The sequence below is a fragment of the Macaca nemestrina genome, chromosome 4 (assembly GCF_043159975.1).
Source record: "Macaca nemestrina isolate mMacNem1 chromosome 4, mMacNem.hap1, whole genome shotgun sequence".
In the NCBI taxonomy this organism is placed as follows: Eukaryota; Metazoa; Chordata; class Mammalia; order Primates; family Cercopithecidae; genus Macaca; species Macaca nemestrina.
This window is the reverse complement of record NC_092128.1, coordinates 73,321,563-73,331,168: the sequence shown is the minus strand read 5'-3', so window position 1 is coordinate 73,331,168 and position 9,606 is coordinate 73,321,563.

Below are 9,606 nucleotides of genomic sequence, written 5' to 3'. Positions count from 1 at the left end.
AAGCAATATGTATCTTTATTTCATGGTTCATTTTTAAAAAATTCTAATACAAGTAATGCGTTGTGGAATTTTTCCCAAGGCAAAAGATCAAATATAGAGAATTGGCCGAATACTTATACTTTGCCTCCGTGTTTTCATTAATGGAACTTTTGTTAGAACTTAATATTTGTTTATTTTTACATTTTGGAAATAAGCATGTCTAAATCCAAACCTTTCTCTTACACTATCCTTTTAAAAAGCCAAATAAATCTGAGCATTCACTTTCCTGTTCAAAACTTTCCAATCACCTCCTTTACTGAAGTCTACCAGTCTCTGCTTGATCTGCCCTCTGCAGACTCATTCTCCCTATATGCTCACTCCACTCCTTGCTTTTTTGTTGGCTTGCAAACAGCTACCTCTTGCTGGGTTCTCCCACAGTGGAGAGAAAGAGAGAGCAAGGTCTCTAGAATCTCTTCTTATGAGGATAATAATCCTATCATGAGAGTCCCACTCTCAGGATCATATATAATAAATCAAATGACTTTCCAAAGTCCCTAACTCTACATGCTATCACACTGGGAAATTAAGACTTCAACATATGAATTTTGAGAAGACCCAAGTCAGTCAATAGCATTCTGCCCCTGACACCCCAAAAATTCATGTCCTCACATAGAAAATACATTCATTCCACCCAAATAACCCAACAATATTAACTTGTTCCAGCAGCAACTCTAAAGTTCAGAGTCTCATCTAAATACTGTCTAAATCAGACATGGGTGAGACTGAAAGTATGACTCTTTCCTGAGAAAAATTTCCTTTTTATATGAACCTGTGAAGTCAGACAAATTATATGCTTTCAGAATACAATGGTGGAACAGGCATAGGATAAACATCCCCATTCCAAGGAAAAATAGAAAAGACGAAAGGGGTGGGGAATCCCAAACAAGCTCAAATCCTAACAAGGCAAATTTAGTCCTCCTTCTGTCCTTTCTTCTCTGTTCCTTTTAGTTCAAACTGGCAGTGTTGCTGGAATAACCCTGTCTTTCTTCCTGAACTCTGCTGGAATGGCTGATAACTTCATCACAGTCATTCATGATCTCTTTATTAAAGTTTTAGACACATCTTTAGTGTTCTCTTCAGAACAAGCTTTCTCTCTCTCTCTCTCTCTCTGTTTCTCTCTCTCTCTCTCTCTCTCTCTCTCTTTCATAATATGAATAGGCTGAGAATTTTCCAAATCTTCAAGGTCTGGTTCTTTTTTGCTTGACAAATTCCTGATCTAATTCCTGTGTGTGTGTGTGTGTGTGTGTGTGTGTGTGTGTTTTACTATAAGCAGTCAGGAGGAATCAAACTAGCTGCTTCTTCAACACGTTGCTTAGAAATCTCCTCAGCTAATTATCTAGTTTCGCTGTTCATAGTCCTCCCTTCCACAAGACACTAACAGCCAGATCCCTTGCTAATTTATAACAAGAATCACATTTCCTCCAGTGTCTGATATGTCCTCATTTCCATCTGACACATCACCAGAATTGCCCTTAACACTCATATTTTTATGTTTCTTTAAAATTTGCTTTAACTTCCTATTATCGCCACTGAATTAATGCCTGTATTTTTTTCTATTTTATTTATTTATTTATTTATTTATTTATTTATTTATTTATTTATTATACTTTAAGTTCTAGGGAACATGTGGATAACGTGCAGGTTTGTTACATATGTATACTTGTGCCATGTTGCTGTGCTGCACCCATCAACTCGTCAGCACCCATCAACTCGTCATTTACATCAGGTATAACTCCCAATGCAATCCCTCCCCCCTCCCCCCTCCCCATGATAGGCCCCGGTGTGTGATGTTCCCCTTCCTGAGTCCAAGTGATCTCATTGTTCAGTTACCACCTATGAGTGAGAACATGCGGTGTTTGGTTTGCTGTTCTTGTGATAGTTTGCTGAGAATGATGGTTTCCAGCTGCATCCATGTCCCTACAAAGGACACAAACTCATCCTTTTTTATGGCTGCATAGTATTCCATGGTGTATATGTGCCACATTTTCTTAATCCAGTCTGTCACTGATGGACATTTGGGTTGATTCCAAGTCTTTGCTATTGTGAATAGTGCTGCAATAAACATACGTGTGCATGTGTCTTTATAGCAGCATGATTTCTAATCTTTTGGGTATATACCCAGTAATGGGATGGCTGGGTCATATGATACTTCTAGTTCTAGATCCTTGAGGAATCACCATACTGTTTTCCATAATGGTTGAACTAGTTTACAATCCCACCAACAGTGTAAAAGTGTTCCTATTTCTCCACATCCTCTCCAGCACCAGTTGTTTCGTGACTTTTTAATGACTACCATTCTAACTGGTGTGAGATGGTATCTCATTGTGGTTTTGATTTGCATTTCTCTGATGGCCAGTGATGATGAGCATTTTTTCATGTGCCTGTTGGCTGTATGAATGTCTTCTTTTGAGAACTGTCTGTTCATATCCTTTGCCTACTTTTCAATGGGGTTATTTGTTTTTTTCTTGTAAATTTGTTTGAGTTCTTTGTAGGTTCTGGATATTAGCCCTTTGTCAGATGAGTAGATTGCAAAAATTTCCTCCCATTCTGTAGGTTGCCTGTTCACGCTGATGGTACTTTCTTTTGCTGTGCAAAAGCTCTTTAGTTTAATTAGACCCCATTTGTCAATTTTGGCTTTTGTTGCCGTTGCTTTTGGTGTTTTAGGCATGAAGTCCTTGCCCATGCCTATGTTCTGAATGGTATTACCTAGATTTTCTTCTAGGGTTTTTATGGTATTAGGTCTAACATTTAAGTCTCTGATCCATCTTGAATTAATTTTCATATAAGGAGCAAGGAAAGGATCCAGTTTCAGCTTTCTACTTATGGCTAGCCAATTTTCCCAGCACCATTTATTAAATAGGGAATCCTTTCCCCATTTCTTGTTTCTCTCAGGTTTGTCAAAGATCAGATGGCTGTAGATGTGTGGTATTATTTCTGAGGACTCTGTTCTGTTCCATTGGTCCATATCTCTGTTTTGGTACCAATACCATGCTGTTTTAGTTACTGTAGCCTTGTAGTATAGTTTGAAGTCAGGTAGCGTGATGCCTCCAGCTTTGTTCTTTTGACTTAGGATTGTCTTGGCAATGCGGGGTGTTTTTTGGTTCCATATGAATTTTAAAGCAGTTTTTTCCAATTCTGTGAAGAAAGTCATTGGTAGCTTGATGGGGATGGCATTGAATCTATAAATTACCTTGGGCAGTATGGCCATTTTCATGATATTCATTCTTCCTATCCATGAGCATGGTATGTTCTTCCATTTGTTTGTGTCCTCTTTTATTTCACTGAGCAGTGGTTTGTAGTTCTCCTTGAAGAGGTCCTTTACATCCCTTGTAAATTGGATTCCTAGGTATTTCATTTTCTTTGAAGCAATTGTGAATGGAAGTTCATTCATGATTTGGCATTCTGTTTGTCTGTTACTGGTGTATAAGAATGCTTGTGATTTTTGCACATTAATTTTGTATCCTGAGACTTTGCTGAAGTTTCTTATCAGCTTAAGGAGATTTTGGGCTGAGACGATGGGGTTTTCTAAATATACAGTGATGTCATCTGCAAACAGGGACAATTTGACTTCTTCTTTTCCTAACTGAATACCCTTGATTTCTTTCTCTTGCCTGATTGCCCTAGCCAGAACTTCCAACACTATGTTGAATAGGAGTGGTGAGAGAGGGCATCCCTGTCTTGTGCCAGTTTTCAAAGGGAATACTTCCAGTTTTTGCCCATTCAGTATGATATTGACTGTGGGTTTGTCATAAATAGCTCTTATTATTTTGAGATACGTTCCATCAATACCGAATTCATTGAGCGTTTTTAGCATGAAGGGCTGTTGAATTTTGTCAAAGGCCTTTTCTGCATCTATTGAGAGAATCATGTGGTTCTTGTCTTTGGTTCTGTTTATATGCTGGATTACATTTATTGATTTGCGTATGTTGAACCAGCCTTGCATCCCAGGGATGAAGCCCACTTGATCATGGTGGATAAGCTTTTTGATGTGCTGCTGGATCCGGTTTGCCAGTATTTTATTGAGGATGTTTGCATTGATGTTCATCAGGGATGCTGGTCTAAAATTCTCTTTTTTTGTTGTGTCTCTGCCAGGCTTTGGTATCAGGAGGATGTTGGCCTCATAAAATGAGTTAGGGAGGATTCCCTCTTTTTCTATTGATTGGAATAGTTTCAGAAGGAATGGTACCAGCTCCTCCTTGTACCTCTGGTAGAATTCAGCTGTGAATCCATCTGGTCCTGGACTTTTTTTCTTTGGTAGGCTATTAATTATTGCCTCAATTTCAGAGCCTGCTATTGGTCTATTCAGGAATTCCACTTCTTCCTGGTTTAGTCTTGGGAGAGTGTAAGTGTCCAGGAAATTATCCATTTCTTCTAGATTTTCTAGTTTATTTGCATAGAGGTGTTTATAGTATTCTCTGATGGTAGTTTGTATTTCTGTGGGGTTGGTGGTATTATCCCCTTTATCATTTTTTATTGTGTCTATTTGATTCTTCTCTCTTTTCTTCTTTATTAGTCTTGCTCGTGGTCTATCAGTTTTGTTGATCTTTTCAAGAAACCGACTCCTGGATTCATTGATTTTTTGGAAGGTTTTTTGTGTCTCTATCTCCTTCAGTTCTGCTCTGATCTTAGTTATTTCTTGCCTTCTGCCAGCTTTTGAATGTGTTTGTTCTTGCTTCTCTAGTTCTTTCAATTTTGATGTTAGAGTGTCAATTTTAGATCTTTCCAGCTTTCTCTTGTGGGCATTTAGTGCTATAAATTTCCCTCTACACACTGCTTTAAATGTGTCCCAGAGATTCTGGTATGTTGTATCTTTGTTCTCATTGGTTTCAAAGAACATCTTTATTTCTGCCTTCATTTCGTTATGTACCCAGTAGTCATTCAGGAGCAGGTTATTCAGTTTCCATATAGTTGAGTGGTTTTGATTGAGTTTCTTAATCCTGAGTTCTAGTTTGATTGCACTGTGGTCTGAGAGACAGTTTGTTATAATTTCTGTTGTTGTACATTTGCTGAGGAGTGCTTTACTTCCAAATATGTGGTCAATTTTGGAATAAGTGTGATGTGGTGCTGAGTAGAATGTATATTCTGTTGATTTGGGGTGGAGAGTTCTGTAGATGTCTATTAGGTCTGCTTGCTGCAGAGATGAGTTCAATTCCTGGATATACTTGTTAATTTTCTGTCTCGTTGATCTGTCTAATGTTGACAGTGGAGTGTTGAAGTCTTCCATTATTATTGTATGGGAGTCTAAGTCTCTTTGTAAGTCTTTAAGGACTTGCTTTATGAATCTGGGTGCTCCTGTATTGGATGCATATATATTTAGGATAGTTAGCTCTTCCTGTTGAATTGATCCCTTTACCATTATGTAATGGCCTTCTTTGTCTCCTTTGATCTTTGATGGTTTAAAGTCTGTTTTATCAGAGACTAGTATTGCAACCCCTGCTTTTTTTTGTTCTCCATTTGCTTGGTAGATCTTTCTCCATCCCTTTATTTTGAGTCTATGTATGTCTCTGCATGTGAGATGGGTCTCCTGAATACAGCAAACTGATGGGTCTTGACTGTTTATCCAGTTTGCCAGTCTGTGTCTTTTAATTGGAGCATTTAGTCCATTTACATTTAAGGTTAATATTGTTATGTGTGAACTTGATCCTGCCATTATGATATTAACTGGTTATTTTGCTCATTAGTTGATGCAGTTTCTTCCTAGCCTCGATAGTGTTTACATTTTGGCATGTTTTTGCAATGGCTGGTATCAGTTATTCCTTTCCATGTTTAGTCCTTCCTTCAGTGTCTCTTATAAGGCAGGCCTGGTGGTGACAAAATCTCTAAGCATTTGCTTATCTGTAAAGGATTTTATTTCTCCTTCACTTTTATGAAACTTAGTTTGGCTGGATATGAAATTCTGGGTTGAAAATTCTTTTCTTTAAGAATGTTGAATATTGGCCCCCACTCTCTTCTGGCTTATAGAGTTTCTGCCGAGAGATCTGCTGTTAGTCTGATGGGCTTCCCTTTGTGGGTAACCTGACCTTTTTCTCTGGCTGCCCTTAAGATTTTTTCCTTCATTTCAACTTTGGTGAATCTGGCAATTATGTGTCTTGGAGTTGCTCTTCTTGAGGAGTATCTCTGTGGCATTCTCTGTATTTCCTGAATTTGAATGTTGGCCTGCCCTACTAGGTTGGGGAAGTTCTCCTGGATGATATCCTGAAGAGTGTTTTCCAACTTGGTTCCATTTTCCCCCTCACTTTCAGGCACCCCAATCAGATGTAGATTTGGTCTTTTTACATAACCCCATACTTCTTGCAGGCTTTGTTCATTTCTTTTTCTTCTTTTTTCTTTAGGTTTCTCTTCTCGCTTCATTTCATTCATTTGATCCTCAATCGCTGATACTCTTTCTTCCAGTTGATCGAGTTGGTTACTGAAGCTTGTGCATTTGTCACGTATTTCTCGTGTCATGGTTTTTTTCTCTATCCATTCGTTTATGGCCTTCTCTGCATTAATTATTGTAGTTATCAATTCCTTCACTATTTTTTCAAGATTTTTAGCTTCTTTGCATTGGGTACGTAATTCCTCCTTTAGCTCTGAGAAGTTTGATGGACTGCAGCCTTCTTCTCTCATCTCGTCAAAGTCATTCTCCGTCCAGCTTGGATCCATTGCTGACGATGAGCTGCGTTCCTTTGCAGGGGGCGACGCGCTCTTATTTTTTGAATTTCCAGCTTTTCTGCCCTGCTTTTCCCCATCTTTGTGGTTTTATCTGCCTCTGGTCTTTGATGATGGTGATGTACTGATGGGGTTTTGGTGTGGGTGTCCTTCCTGTTTGTTAGTATTCCTTCTAACAGTCAGGACCCTCAGCTGTAGGTCTGTTGATGATTGCTTGAGGTCCACTCCAGACCCTGTTTGCCTGGGTATCAGCAGCAGAGGCTGCAGAAGATAGAATATTGCTGAACAGCGAGTGTACCTGTCTGATTCTTGCTTTGGAAGCTTCCTCTCAGGGGTGTACTCCACCATGTGAGGTGTGGGGTGTCGGTCTGCCCCTAGTGGGGGATGTCTCCCAGTTAGGCTACTCAGGGGTCAGGGACCCACTTGAGCAGGCAGTCTGTCCGTTCTCAGATCTCAACCTCTGTGTTGGAGATCCACTGCTCTCTTCAAAGCTGTCAGACAGAGTCGTTTGCATCTGCAGAGGTTTCAATGCCCGTATTTTTAGTATGCACTTCAAACTCCTACAGCTTCCACTCACTACTGAGTTCCACAACTGCTTCCACATATGCAGGTATTTGTTACAGCAGCACCACACTCTCTGTACCAAAATCTGTATTAGTCAAAGTTCCCCAGAGAAACAGCACCAACAGATAATATATTATAAGAAACTGACTCAAGCAATTATGGAGACCAAGAAGTTCCAAGATCTACAGTTGGTATGCTGGAGACCCAGGAGAGTTGGTGTTATAGTTCCAGTCTAAAAGCCAGCAAACTCAAAACCCTCCACTGTAAGAGTTACCCAAAGCTCAGTGTCCGTGATGGTCCAGGGGTCTTCCGAGCTGATCAGGCAGTGTCAGTCTTCAGCCGATTTAAAATTGGTAAGACGTTCCTTGGGCTAGTTGGTCTGAGGACCTGAGGTCGTACACGGATCTTTCTCATGGAGCAAATTGCAGGAGGACAGGGGATTGATCTCCCAAGGGAGGTCCCCTGATCTGAGTCACAGCACCGAATTTCACTCACGGCCGTGTGACGAGACCACCAAACAGGCTTTGTGTGAGCAACAAGGCTGTTTCTTTCACCTGGGAGCAGGCGGGCTAAGTCCGAAAAGAGAGTCAGTTTACTCTCATTTCTAATTTTGTAAAATTCTCTACAAAGTGTTTCTTTTACTATTTTTTATAAAAATTAATTTTAAAAAATAATGAAAAACTGATACATGCAACAATATTATTGATTCTCAAAAACATTTTGTTGATTTAAAAGATCCACATATATACTGAATGATTAAATTTATTTTAAGTTATAAAATGAGAATGCTTATTTGTGCTCATAACAATCACAAAGGTTGAGGCCTTGGGAATCAGAAGTTGACCACAAATGGTCATAAGAAAACATTCTAGGAGGATGGAATGTCTTGATAAGATTGTGGGTTAGAAGTATAAATGTATTATCAAAACTCATCAAAGTACATACATAAAATGTGAACATTTCACTGTATATAAAGTGTACCTCAAATTAAAACTACATGTTAGGATATGCCCTGTTACAAAGTAAAACTTTCCAGAATTATTAACATTTTTACAGTTTATAGATATTTTCTCACTTGTATAAAAAAATGATAGTATGCATGTAGATAGGAACATGTTCATGGCCTTTGTTTATATTGTAATCACCTATGTTAATGTACTTTGTGACCTTCAACTTTTCTTGTAATTATCGGGGTTTTTAAAAAAATTCCCTAAGACTCACCTGTTTTCCTCAGATTTCTCCAGTTTATGAGAAGATATTTTCAGTCAGTAATATAGGGGAGGTAATAGTATTAATAACCAACATTTTTACACTATATGAGCACAAGATGTGATTCCTTTGGGAGAATAATCGAAAGACAACAACATATACTCAACATACTTGAATACATGCTGCCAGTCAACTTAATGATTCATTATAGTAGTTTGAGATTCAGGGTGTGAATTTTGGGTAAAACATTTTTGTAAGTTACTATAGCAAAAATGTTTTTAGTGAGAATTCAGTTATGGATAAACACTTGTATTTTCATGGACCATAAAATTTATACTTGATTGTACAAATGCAGGAAAGTGCAAGAAGGAGTGTCCGAAAAGTTTGTTTTGAAATTCTGATCTTGTGGGCAGTCAAGTAATGCTGCTAGCTGGGGTGATGACAAAGACGTACTGTTGGAAAAGACAGAATGAAAAGAAGCTGAATTTAAATCGCATTATTTTTATCTGGATTTTAGGTCTGCAACAAGGAAGGGAGAAAGAAATTGGTGTTTAGTCTCATTATTTTAACTTCAGCCTATTCAGATTGATAAACTGCATCTTCGTGTTGGCAAGTAAAGAAAGAGAAAGTAAAAAACTTTTGAATTACATAGATTTAGGCCTTCTCTTAGCTCTAGTTTTTATTATTTATTTTGCATAAAGCAAGTGGTAGCACTTTAATCTCTAAGACCAAGTTTTCTCACCTACAAAACACTAGAATAATACTTACCACAAAGGATGTTTTTGTGCATGAGAGAAGTAATGAGACAACATAGCTCAAGTACCCAATAGAGTACTTATAATGTACAGCAATCATAATTCTTTCTCGTTTTGGAGTACTCATTAAAAAATAAACCACTTCACAACTGGCTATAAAAAATGAAAGCTCTTGGTGAAACATTTTAGATTGTCTTCAGCTTAGAATGAACCTTAGGTTTCTTAAGTCTAAGTGCAAAACTACCAAAAATCTCATTCACAGAGTGATGAATATTCATTTAGGAAATATTTATTGATAGACTAACACATTCAGCATTTTAATGAGCATTAAAGATGAAGAAAATCTTTTTAGAATATAAAGTCAGTTAGATTTGTAACAATAGATTGC